Below are 13,858 nucleotides of genomic sequence, written 5' to 3'. Positions count from 1 at the left end.
GAGAAGAAGTCACTGGAACTGGCACTGAGTAGACCAGGATGTCAGGCTCCAACTGCATGAGTGACAGATGTGGCCGTTTGGTGACTGAGATGTTATTTGACAGTTTGTAGAGGGGACAAAAGAGAGTATGACCATTGACTACAGATGCTCAAGAAATGGGACAAGGTGAAGTCAGCCAGAGATGTCAGCAGGAGTGGCAGTTGCATCTGAAGCCAAAGAGTACTGGCTATTTGCAGGCTTGAAAGAAGCTTGCTGGGAACACAGCTCTGTCTGCCGCTGACAGAGTCCACGATTAGCAACGCAATGGACTGCAGTTTGCTCTTCAGCTCAGCGACTTCCACTAACAATATCATCCATGGAACTGCAAAAGAGGGAAAAACCCTCTTTTGCCAACAAATGGCAAAAGGGTTCCGTCTGTCAGCTGCAGTAAGGACATCAGACAAGCAGAAAAACTTACTCACTTGCACAGATGTAAAACGACAGAATTCCCAGCTGGGGAAAAGAGGAGAAACAGGACGAATGTTTCAGTTCTGGTAAGTTTTGCCCTGACATGGCTTCCTCAGAGGGTAACCTAAGTGTAAAGTATATCTTTGATATCCCCCAGAATGATGCTGATGAGGGGATGATGGAGTACTATCTAGGAGTAAAGTTACTTATATATTACATTTATTTAACCAGCGAAGGCCATTGAGAGCAAGCTCTCTTTTGCAATGACACCCTGTAGACAACACAACACAACAACACTAATAACACTTAAAATTTTAGTAAGAGTGACCAGGTTAGCCAAGCCAACAGGTTACAAACAAAACCTGGCTAAGCTAGGTTTGCAACAAGGCAGACCAGTATCAGTGCCTGATGGTTATAAGCTTTTATCTTGTTAAAAAATATCGGTAAAACAGAAAGAATTTTTAAGTGTAACGTGAATTTTTGGCTTAAAATCTGGATAAAAATGACAAAGTTTTTTCCAGACAACCACAATGCTGACATGTGAATGAATTACGTATGTGTGACACCTGCGGCATAAAATGACATCATGGTGACTCAATGAATGATGGATAAAAGGTCAATTTTTGCCAGCCCCTGATGTTTTGGTGTCATTTACAGACATACTGCTTCTTCCCTCTGACAGACACACACAGCCACACACACACACACACACACACACACACACACACACACACACACATACATTGCTTACTTAAAAGCCTTACCTAAAATTCACATGAGAACCAGCAAGTCAAAGGAAGATACAGAGTTGTAGTTTTCACTCCAACATCAGCACTGGTTCCTGAACCAGCACAAGGTTTCCATGAAGATGAGAAAAAGCTCCCCAAAAATCATGAGTCTGTGAAGACATTCAAAGAAAGGTCCCCTCTACACAGATGACTGGAGGTTCAGCAGGATCCAAAGTAGGGAAAAGCTCCAGTATTGATACCATACATCATAACTTAAATTGATTACCTTATATTTTATTTGATTTTGTTATTCATCCAGCTTCCTCCCAGTGATTTCTGTGAGGGAGAGGATCCAGCAGGACACACAGCAGATATAAGTCAGGTGAGCTCAGCAGGGATGAGAAACAGAGTCAACAGGCTCCACAGCAAAGAATGGGCATTGCAGAGAAAAATGAGATGCTATAGATCATATCATGAATGCTGCTATAACTTTTCATTTTTTAACTTTTTGTATTTGTGACACCGTCCCAACAGTGGAATTAGAGGTACTGGGAGGATCCTCCTTCAGTGTCTTACTTATGGAGGTGGCCTCAGGGAAGTGGAGAGCTGAACTTGAGCTGTAGTTGCTCCAGAGTGGCTCACTCCACAGGGTTTCTGGCCAGACAAATATTCAGCAATGTCTTGACAGAAATCAGGAGATGAACGGTGTAAGTGGGCAGTTGGAGTGATCCAACAGAAAAAAAGTCTAAAGAATAGAATTTCTTTCTGTGTGTGGGGGTATCATACCTGTAGACAGTGCACTGTTGACTTGAATGTGCCCTTGGATGAAGTCCATGGTAGTAAAGGGCTCTTGTCCAACCAGCAATTGATAGAAGAGGGCGACCAGCTACCAAACAGTGGTAGGATGGGCCCAGTATGTTGTAAGTATGTTAAGTATGTTCAATCCATTCTGGAGAGTAGTATTCAGGTGTACCTAGCACACACATCCTCAGATGAATGGGAGGAGATGGATAGAGAGATGGAAAAAGGATGAGGTTTGGGATGAGTCACAATTGAACCATCTATCTTGATGTCCCTGTGAAAGACCCCCTTCGAGTGCATGTCAGTGGCTGCATCCACCAGCTGTCTAAGGATAATGTGAAATAGAAATGATAACATGACTAAAATATGGCAATAATATACCAATAAATGAGCCCCGTGTGATTTTTATTCATGAACTCAGATTTTATTGGATAGGTCCAGTCACACCAGCATTTAAAAAGAAAATCTATTCATTTCAATGGAATAGATGACTGAACTTGGCTATGTCACTTTGTTGTGTGACTAGGCCTTTATACTGTGTAATGAAATCTGTGTGTGAGACACACCAATAAAAAATTGTGATAAATGCAGCTTTTCATCTGTGGTTCAACAAAATCCAAAAGGCTGACACACAGAAACATCCTCCAGCTTCCATGCCTCTGCCTCATCCTCATTAAGGTCTCCTCTGCAGGTATGAAGGAACATCAGGAAGTCTATTAAGGGGTTTGGCTTATAAGTACAAACCCCCGGTCCAGAATGTACCAGTCCAGCAGAGACACAGCAGCAGATTGTCCAACTGATCCTGGTAGACCTGCACTTTCCAGCATGAAGGCCAGCTCGACAGTGATGTTTTACACCTTCCCATTGCAAATTTGAAGAATATAAATTAATACCAAGTGGTTATAACCTGAAGTTCCACCAATTTTTAGGAGAGAGTTAATATATGTGCAGTATGTGTTTGCCCATCCAAAGCAGCACAGTTAAAGAAAGATTTGAAATTCAGGTTTTAGTTTAAATTTCAACAGTTACTCTTCAACATCAGATCAAGTTACTCACCATTGTTTGACGTGTCACAGCCCCACTGGGAACAAGGTTGATGACCACCTGTAAGACAGAAATACAGATCATTTGGTTGGTGCTTCCTGAGCATCAGTGGATGTTATAATGTGTGTGAGCATGTGTTTGTAAAATGTACTCATAAATGGTCTGATTTAAGCCATATTATACCGACTGTAGCGTCTTTCATAATGAGCTGATGGTACTTGTTCTTGAAATCAGCTAAAAGCAAACACATTTTTTACAAACTTTTTTTTTTTTTTTTTTTTTTTTAACATTTCTACTACCAAACCTCTCATTTATGTTAAACTTTTCTGTTCCTGAGATAAACATGAAATAACATGCCATGAAAATAAATTAATTCAAAAAGTCCTTTTGTTTCCTACTATTAGCTGACCTCTGCTGATGTTTCCTTAGGACGACATCTGCGCTGCTGAAGTCGTGGCTGATGTGACCTCCACTGTCATCAGAACTGACATCAATTCAATGCAGAAGTCAGAGGTGCTGGGCTTACAGATGGAGGAATCAGAGCCACAACTCATCCTGTCTTCAGATGCCTCACCATCATCACTGGCCTTTCTTTTGGTGGTGCTGGTGCTACACCTTCTCTTCTTTTCAGGTGCCCCAGCATCAGCACTGTCCTTCCTTGTTGTTGTGCTGGATCTTTCCATCCTCCACTAACAACATCCTGGGGTCAGTGTCGTTCATGCTACATCTTCTCTTCTTTTCAGGTGCTCCCCCATCAACACTGGCCTCCCTCTTGCCATGGTGCATCCTTCCATCCTCTGCTGACTGCCCACTGTGTTTAGTGGGGTTGGTAGGGCTACTTCACCTCATCCATTTGCGGGGCATCGCTCCATCATCTCCAGCATTCTTTCTCAAACTGACATTCTCTTGCATGTTGTTGCAGGGGTCAGTGGAGCAGGCAACATCTGAAGCATTCCCCTTTTCTCTCTCCATCTTGAGATCTTTCAGCCAGTTGTTCAATACAAATGAGAAACACTTCTCTTGACTGCATGCAGTGCATTTTACTTAAAATACAAAGACAACATATTGAAGACTTAATATTAAAGATAAGCTAATTGAAGATAACACTTTATTAATTACCCATCGGGGAAATTTAGGTGATACAGGCAGCAATAGTATCAAAAAGTATAAAAAGACAAAGAAAGGAATAAGATACAAATTTTTAAAAAAAAAAAAAAAAAAAGGGAAAAAATCAAAACTCTGTATATATACATTCTATGCAGTGTTTTCCAGTATTGCACATTGGATAAAAAAAAGTATGTAGCAGTATATAAAATATTATTGGCCATGGAAAAAATGGAAAAATAAAAACAGAATAGACAACAGCCTGCTGTATACTAACAGTCAATCCTATATTGAAGATCATTGGATAGATAATCTTGCAAGGTTCTGCTTAAAATTACACTAAATGCACATTGAATTAGAAAAATAGATATTAGGTCTTCGAACTTATAAGATCCATGTAAAATCTGAGAATAATTCCAATTATTTTACATCATGATTCACATGAAAGAGAGTCTGAGTTATATTGCATTTTTGCCTGAAGATGCTGGAATAGAATAATGTTGTGTAGGAATTTTATTTAAATCCTGACGGACATATGTGGAAAACAGTTTGTTTTTATTTCATAATTTCATTATTAATATATTTATATTTAGTCGTTAGAAATCAGTTAAGTAAATAATTATTTTTATGTCATTTAGTCACAGCACAGCACCACATTAAAGACTAGTTTTCAGGATTTGAAAAACAGGACTACAAGCTGTAGCTGGATGCACTTTACACTTACAGAGGTCAGTCATCAACTCTTTTTCGAAAATGAGCAATGTTGTCAACAAACACCTGTAGATACCTAAAGAGGGTGTGCTGTAAATAATATGTATTTTTTATTTATTTATTTATTTATTTATTTTGGGCAATTTGCACACTTGTATGCATACATGTGCCTAAGGGCATACTTTTTAACTGTTACTTCCCCAACTTCATGTGGTCCATTCATATCGTGTGGCTTACACACACACACACACACACACACACACACACACACACACACACACACACACACACACTTGCACAGCAGCACCTGATAAACTCAGAAATCTTGACTCATTTTATTCTCCTTTGTTTCACTGTGTGGTCAAGTATTCTTTGGAGTCAGCCGAGACTGGTACTTACAAAATGCGCCAAGGAAGAGGCAGGAAATGAAAGTTAACTGAAGCAGATGTCAGACACCTTAATATTTTAAGTACTAGAGACAGAAGGAAGACCACTGCTGATCATCAGGCAGAGATGGATGCTTCTAGATCAGAGTCTGAGAAAGTCTCCAGAATGACCACAAGCAGACAACTGATGGAACAAGGCTGAAAGGGAAGAAAATGTGCTACAAAGCCATTATTGAGGCCTGCAAACATCCAGAAATGCCTCAGATTTGACTGTTGATGACTGGAAGAAGGTCCTCTGGACCGACGAGTCCAAGTTTGAACTCTTCAGTCAGCATCGTCGTGTTTATGTCCACAGAAAAGCTGGAGAATGTTTTGATGCCAGATGCACTGCACCCACAGTGAAACACAGTGGAGATTCAATTTGTGGAAACAGCATGGGCAAATTAGTGAAAATCCACGGTATCATGAACAAGACCGTCCACCACAACATCTTAGTGCATCATGGAATCCCTTCTGGACTGAATCTGATTGGGCGTGGGTTCATATACCTACAAGACAATGACCCCAAGCATACGTCAAAGCTGTGTAGAGACTATTTGACCAAGAAAAAGGAATCTGGAGTACTGGAACTCATGGACTGTCCGGATTTGAATCCCATTGAACAAATTTGGGATTTAGTAGATTCGAAGATTGATCGCACAAGAGTTTCATCTAAAATAAGTCTGTGGGAACAGCTAGAAACTATTTGGAACTCAATAACAAAAGATAATGTCGAAAAGTACATAAAACAATGCCAGCAAGAATGTAAGCTGTTATCAAGGCCAAAGGAGGCCATATAAATATTAAGTTTTTTAGTTATTACGTGTGGAAAAGGATTATTTAATGGTTTCAGTTTGTTATTTGCCAAATAAATAACAATAACATTTCTAGTTGAAACAAGTTTTTGAAAGATTTCTAAAATGTTTATGTTTTCTTGTTTTTATGACAGGTGGTCTAATAAATTTGTTAAGCACTGTACATAGGTTTACATCTGTTGTTACTTTCGTGTTCTTTCACTACAGCATTTTTAATAATTCCATTCCAAAATCGTAGCAATGTTCCATTCATTTTGCATGGCCAGGTTTTAAAAATTCTATGCACAAAATCATATTGCTTCCAGCAAACTCAATCATAATCTTATAAAACAGGTCCCCAAGTACATCCACGATACTTTGCAAGTTGTTTTACTGCGGCATTTTGTAATGATTAAATACTAAACTTCAACTTAAACTATCATTCTGTTATTCTTTACAGGAACCCCTTTAGCTTCATGTCAATCCTGGAAAACAACTTTCACAATAAAGATAGGGCTAATAGGGTTGTTGGTTTGGTGGTTAGGCTTCTTTAATAAATCAGACATAGTATTCAGGACATATATGGACATGTTTGAATTCATTGTGAGGAGCACTGTACCTCATTGGAAAATGGAAAGTAACCACTGAAAGTAATATTACAATACAATTTGACTAAAAGCCTTAAAGTATCTGGTATTAAATGGAAAGCTGGTGCTTTTTTTTGCTTTTTGCTTTGTCACAATGATAATACTATATACTCACAAACACACGCACACACACACACACACACACACACACACACACACACACACACACACATACACGCATATCTGTCTCTGTCTCCTCCCCATCTCTCTCCTGTTACCCCCCTCTGCTCTCTAGGGGCTGTCTCTGTGTCTTGTCTGTCTGATTATCTCCTCCTTTCCTGGCTCCAGTTGCCTTTTAGAACAGGAGTGGGAAACTTCCTGCCTCCCAAGTCCATTTGATCCAGCCCATGAGGCAATTCATAAATACAAAAAAAAGCAATTACCTTTTGTAGCAATATAAAAAATAACATACAATAGTAAACTGACATGTTGTTCCAAGTGATCCCTAAATGCAGCATGCACCTAGAGGTTGATATCACATCACTGCATCATGCCGACTGTCAAAAGTTGATACAGAATGGCACGCTTTCCAAGAGAAATGGACGATGATGATAATTATGTAAATTTTTAAAGTAAAAGCTAAGCCAGTGTGTCTAAGTTAGTTCGGGGGGATGAGCTCGCAGTGATGAAAAAGGCCAAAAAAAGACCCAAAATACATGTTAAACTGGATGAGCTGCAAGAACAAATGGGCTTGGATAAAGTTCTTCAGTGGAGTTTGGGTGGCCAAGAAGCAGCTTTCTGCGGGGATCTGCAGTTTCCCCCTCCTTTTCCTGTTGTGTCTTTATGTTTCCCTCTCCCTCAGTCTCTGTCTCCTGTCTGTCTCTCCCCTGTGTGTCATGTATGTGTATGTTTCACTGGGGGTGTGGCTGACAGGTTGGGTCTGGCCTCCTGCTCTCCTGAGCACATCTGCTCTCAATCAGATAATCAAGACTCACCCCCTGCCACAGTATATAAGCACCAGTGTGTCAAAGTTGTCAGTTTATCCACATGGTAATGACCAAGACCTCTGAAGAATCATCTATTTTTGGACTTCTCCAGCGCCTTCAACACCATCCAGCCTCTGCTCCTCAGAGATAAACTGACAGAGATGGGGGTAGGCTCACACCTGGTGGTCTGGATTACAGACTATCTGACAGGCAGACCTCAGTATGTGAGACTGGGGGACTGCAGGTCTGACACCGTGGTTTGCAGCACAGGAGCACCGCAGGGGACCGTGCTCTCTCCAGTCCTGTTCACCCTGTACACATCGGACTTCCAATACAACTCAGAGTCCTGCCATATGCAAAAGTTCGCTGGCTGTATCAGGCTGTATCAGGAATGGACAGGGGGAGGAGTACAGGACACTGATCCAGGACTTTGTCACATGGTGCGACTCCAACCACCTGCACCTCAACACCACCAAGACCAGGGGGATGGTGCTGGACTTCAGGAGGCCCAGGCCTCATCCGGAGCCTGTGACCATCAGAGGGGACTGTGTGGAGTTTGTACGGACCTACAAATACCTGAGAGTGCAGCTGGACGATAAAATGGACTGGACTGGAGAGGACAGAGCCAACTGTACTTCCTCAGAAGGCTGGCGTCCCTCAACATCTGCAAAAAGATGCTGCAGATGTTCTACCAGACTGTGGTGGCAAGTGCCCTCTTCTATGCAGCAGTGTGCTGAGGAGGCAGCATCAAAAAGAGGGACGCTATGCTTCTGGACAAACCGGTGAGGACGGCGGGCTCTGTTATGGGCACAGAGCTGGACAGCCTGACATCTGTGGCACAGTGACGGGCGCTGGCTCCTGTCAATCATGGACAAACCACTGCATCCGCTGCACAGCGTCATGTCCAGGCAGAGGAGCAGCTTCAGTGACAGGCTGCTCTCACTGTCCTGCTCCACTGACAGACTGAGGAAGTCATTCCTCCCCCACTTGGGGGGGGGGGGGGTCGACATTAATGTTACATTGAACATTAATGTCGACACTCCTCAATGTCAACATGCACCTTAACTTGCATTCTGTTTGCACTGGACATTTCTACTTTTAATTCTGTTAATTCTGCCTGCTGTGCTTTTAGATTATTTATTGCATGCCTTTTACAAAAAAAAAAATTGTGGAATATGCTGGAACTTGTGAATTTCCCTTGGGAATGAATAAAGTATCTATTTATCTCTATCTGTCTAAGTATTTTTTTCTTCCTGTCTGCTGACCTGCATTCCTCATTCTTGCTTCTTTTTGTGGTCAGGTGCCAAACCATCGCCTGTGTCAGTCCATGCCCTGTCTGTCTGCGTTCCCTGTTCCCCCTCAGTCATCTCCAGAGATTTTGTGAATCTTCTGAATCTGTCTTCTGTACATTCCTTGAAACATTTATTAAACCATTGACTTTTCACTTGTCTTCAGCCTCCTCTGTCTGAGTTGTAGCATTTTGGGTCCTTTTACACAAAAACCTTCACATTTTCACAGACCACATTCTGACAGAGACAGTGTTGCGTAGGCAAGTTTTGTAGTGAGCGAGCTAATAGCTATGAAGCTGAAACCTCATTCAGAGGGAGAATTTATGAAGGAGTGCCTTGTTGCTGCTGCAGAGCTGCTATCGCCACAAAATAAAACTGTTCAAAGTGTCAGTTTGTCTGGAATAATTCATAGAGATGAAGGAAAACCTGATTTGGAAACTCAGTGATAGCAAGTGTCTGTGTGATTTGGCCTTCATGGTAAACATTACCAAGAACCTCTCAGAGCTCAACCTAAAGCTCCTGCCAGCTTCTCAGCTCTATGCTTTCAAATGTGAAACCATTTGAAATGAAATAAAAGCTGTGGCAAGAGCAACTGGAAACAGGTAACACCATTTCCTTACTCTGAAAACAAAAGCCTGCTATGACATCTGAATAGTGTGAAAGCTATTTCAGGCACTTGGCAAGAGGTTCCGCTGTTGAATATGGAACTAGCTGATGTGCCTAACAACCTACAACGTGAAATCATTGAGCTGCAAAGCAACAACCTACTAGCAGCTTTTTTCAAAACTGACTCATCTCAGTTCTGCTCAAAACTGACTGACCCAAACCTTGAAAACCAGCTGTGAGTAGCAGCATCATCATCATCTCTACCATCTGGCATCAGAGACCTCACCAAAGAGAAGCAGTTCCAGCCATCACAGAGGGTAGTGTGATATGTGTTCACTAATTTAGTCTGGCCTCGAAGGATGTTATAGAAATTGAAATGGCCCTTGAGAGAAAAAAAGGTTCCTCACCCCTGCCTTAGAAAACTCAGGCTTTCCTATTAGCAAACCCAGTCAAACCTCATCAAAGTTCCTGACAAGCTTAGATTTGAATGCCATTTGTCACAATTTACTGAGACGCTGTTGTTTTTCAGTTGCTCTGAGTTCATTTTTATTTCTTGCCTTCTGTGAAAATGGTCTTTCACATTTTATCACCAATAGAGTCTGTTCGGCTGACCGAGCAGTCACGGAGGAGAGCGGTGTGGTTTCCGCCTTTAACTGTATTTTTCAAGCTTACTAAGTACACCAATTCTGTCCAACAAATAGCAACACCCTCAAGAAGAACTCTCTAACCACACATAAACTGCCCCTTATATAAGGGTTTCTGCTCATCTAATTGGCTGGCACATACCATTTTCTGAGAGCAACACAGATATCTACACATATAAATACAATAAATATTTACATAAACCCATTACCAGAAACAGGGGCAGGGCTTGCAGACAGGCAAGCCAGGCAGTTGTTTGGAGCCCCCAGCCACTAGGGGGGGCCCGGCCATTTATTTACAACAACGATTATTGATAGGCCTGGGCTATTGATTGGCCTGGGCTCTGTTGGTCCCTGGACCTCACTTTGAGAATCATTAATCTATTTTTTTCGTATTCATCTCAAATGTCCCAGGAATTGTGCATTTATGTGTGCAAAAACCAAATTTTTGTGGCGTGCACGGATTGGGTGGGGGCCCCAGGGATTTCTTGCTTGGAGCCCCAAGAGACCCTAGCAACACCACTGACCAGAAACATGCACCATTCTTCATAAATATTTACACTTAAAAAATACCAAAACTATCTTACATAAATAAATACATTTAAACAATGCAGCCCAACTCCCCTCTACCCACTTCCCATTTGCTGTTACCCTCACAGAACTGATAAAAGGGGGAATTCTTTTACCTGAAGAGAAGCAGAACAGGGAGAGGTAAGGACCAGCCCTGCGTCACCACTGTGACACAAGCCAAATGCAACATCACACAAATAAACATCTGCTAAAATATCCCGTGTCTCTCTTGTGCTCATATGTATATGTCAATCACGTTAACATGTTTACTGGTGAAATATACTGTTACTGGACATTTAGTAACAGCAACTCGCTGTTACTCGTCGAAAGAGTCAAAAAAAAAAAAAGAATACCTAAGGCTGCAAACACATGGATTGCAGTTGATTGCACACCATGTTTTAAGAGAATTTGTAGCACTTTGTGAGGAGACTTATCCTGCTCAAAACATCTGAACTGGATAATTTCATCTGAGAAGTTCTGATTAAATCATGAGTACAAAACGCACATTGCATCAGCCTCAGTCCATTAATCCTCCAATTCTGTTTGGTAGAATCCCAATTTTGTCATTAATGTTCTGCCAGGCATCCATTCTATAGTCCAAACAGCTGACTAACTTGTCAATGATGAGAATGAACATTTCAACCAGTATCACTCCCAGTCTCTCAGTGTTATTCCTGCACTGTAGATTCATCTGAAAATGCTTTGCGCTTGTTGGCCTGCTGCAGTTCATCTTGGTATTACTGGCACACACAGGGAGCACTCCCATGACTGCAAAGACTCAATGAGACAAACAGATCATCAGATCCATGACAGCCTTTTGTAATGATTCACTTGTCATTTTGAATCTGCTTAAGGCACAGTCCCAAAAATGGTGCCATGAATGACATTTCAAGACTGGCCAATCAGGAGCACAGTGCTGCTCTCTCATTGTGTGTATCACATTTTTTACCTGTATCAGATGATACGTTCTTAAAGTCCGCCTCCCCTCAGAAATCTGGTTTTCTTCTTGTTACTACAGTTGAATGTTTGAGCTTCATTGTGCAGAATGATGTGCAGAGCTTGACACATTCATCTGCTGAAAGTGGAAAGTTTCTCTGTCCTCACTGAAAATTCAGTTTTAAAGAGTCTCCAATGCACAAATGCTGAGAACAGACTTTTCAGTAAAGTAGGAGACATCTCCTGTGAAGTAGTCAAACTTCTGAAATGACACCCATTTGCATAATCATAGATTCAGAATTTTTGAATGAGGGAGAAGTAACAATGTGATTTTACAGATTTTAACAAAAATTGTGGAAAAAACATGTCAGAAACACAGTCAAAACACAGTGTTTTATACACATGTTAAAACATGCCTGGATATATAAGTATATCCCTTATTTGTGCATAATTCTCACAAAGTTCTTCAGATGCATCTGCACAGCAACTCCAATGACAGTGATTGTCATGTCATGTTTGTCTTAATTCCATCTACTGTATGAGCTGAGCCTGCACAAAGGCCGTATAAAGAACTGCATAAGGCCAAAGAAACGCCTTGCATTTTGACAGCTGCCTTCTGAACTGATAATGCTGATATCTGTCTGTCTGGCACTGTAACGGAGACCTCAGTCTGCAGTTCATACACTTCACTAATACACCACAGGACTATAGAGAGGCTTCATTATCAAAGTTTTTATATCACGTTAACACTTCTGTACATATTCTCACACTCTCTCTGTTTCTCTCTCTGGCGCCAACACTGACAGTTTCAGCCCAGTGTGACTCTCAGTTGGCCCAAAGCTAAAAAAATTTCCACTTTTTACCAAGAAATCTAAAAATTAATTTAAGATTAAGAGATTAAGAGTCAGTATGTGATAGATTAGTGGTAGAGTCCACTGCAGCTGTGGCAGCTTGACACTCAATCAGGTCCTTGCATATAGTGTTCAAATGTGATGTGCTGCCCCTTCTCCTCTGTCCGTACATACTGCCCATGTGACTGAACTGTGCTGTGCTGAAAATGCTATGATAGAAAGTTATGAAGACGACAGGCTCAAATCTCCACTTAGTGGTAAGAATTGTTTTTCAACCTTGCATGTTTTCTTTTTAAAGTCTTTACAGGGCAAAACTTCATTTGTTGAGCTATTGTCATGTGTCACTGTGATTGTCTCAGCTGTCTCATGAAATGACACTATCAATGTATATTCCAGCCAGCCCGCTGCTCCTACATGAACCAAGATAGCAGGTGTGCTTGGAGACGCCCACACCATCTCTGTGCACATCACCGACCACTTTGCATTACTACAGTAAAGCCCAAAGTGTTATATTCTTCCATTACATTTGTTGTTATATTTGCAATATATTTATATGTCACTGCAAGTTGTAAACAAACATACACATCTTGCCTCCGAAAATCTGTTATGTTTGATCATTGTAGCACCAATCATGATGCGCTGGCTGATACTGCCAATGCATACATGTATGGCCCATCTCCCTCTTTTCTTTCTTTTTCACTTCCATCCCTAAAGTTGGCTGATGCTAAATGTTTGAGCAATGAACACAAACAAACACCTTACACCTGAAATGGAATTAGAAAACTAACATGAGTGATGTTAGGTATAGTGAACAAAAATTTTATTTTAAATTCTGTGATGTTTCAATCATTTAGACCATACAGAAACTACCAACCTCTTCAAATTCACTGCCAATTCATTCAGTTCACGGCCAGTGGTGCAGCCGACGATGCCTAGTTCAGCCTGAAGTTAGTATACTCTATATATCACTCTGTCACTGAGCATATCAAAATAACCTACATCTTTCCAGTCAACACACAATTTTCAACACTGCATAAACCATACACTATGTGGAGTTAAAGTGGGGTGTTGAGATGGGGTGTTAAAATACTGGTAAATACAATTCAGTAACACCTTGACACTGAGAGGGAAATGTCAGAAATATGCACCTATGCAGTGCAGTACAGAGAGTGGCCTTTTCAGGGCATTCAGGTGTAGCCTGACTCATCATGGCTGCTGATGAACATTTTGTACATTTAGCATTAATCCTCTGTGCAGTGGTCATCCATGTGCTGTCTGGGTCAAGGAACAGGCCTGCAAGATTCATGGAGGATGAACACAGGAATGCTGAGTGGCAAC

The 13,858-nt window shown here is 41.2% G+C and overlaps 1 pseudogene; it reads right to left on the bottom strand.

Moving 5' to 3' along the window:
- Positions 1-1,765: 1,765 nt before the first annotated feature.
- On the bottom strand, positions 1,766-3,806 carry LOC143333126 (serine/threonine-protein kinase pim-2-like; annotated as a pseudogene).
- Positions 3,807-13,858: the final 10,052 nt, after the last annotated feature.

This window comes from Chaetodon auriga, chromosome 15, assembly GCF_051107435.1.
Source record: "Chaetodon auriga isolate fChaAug3 chromosome 15, fChaAug3.hap1, whole genome shotgun sequence".
Lineage (NCBI taxonomy): Eukaryota > Metazoa > Chordata > Actinopteri > Chaetodontiformes > Chaetodontidae > Chaetodon > Chaetodon auriga.
The sequence above is the reverse complement of the archived record's forward strand: the minus strand, read 5'-3'. Positions and strand labels throughout refer to the sequence as shown.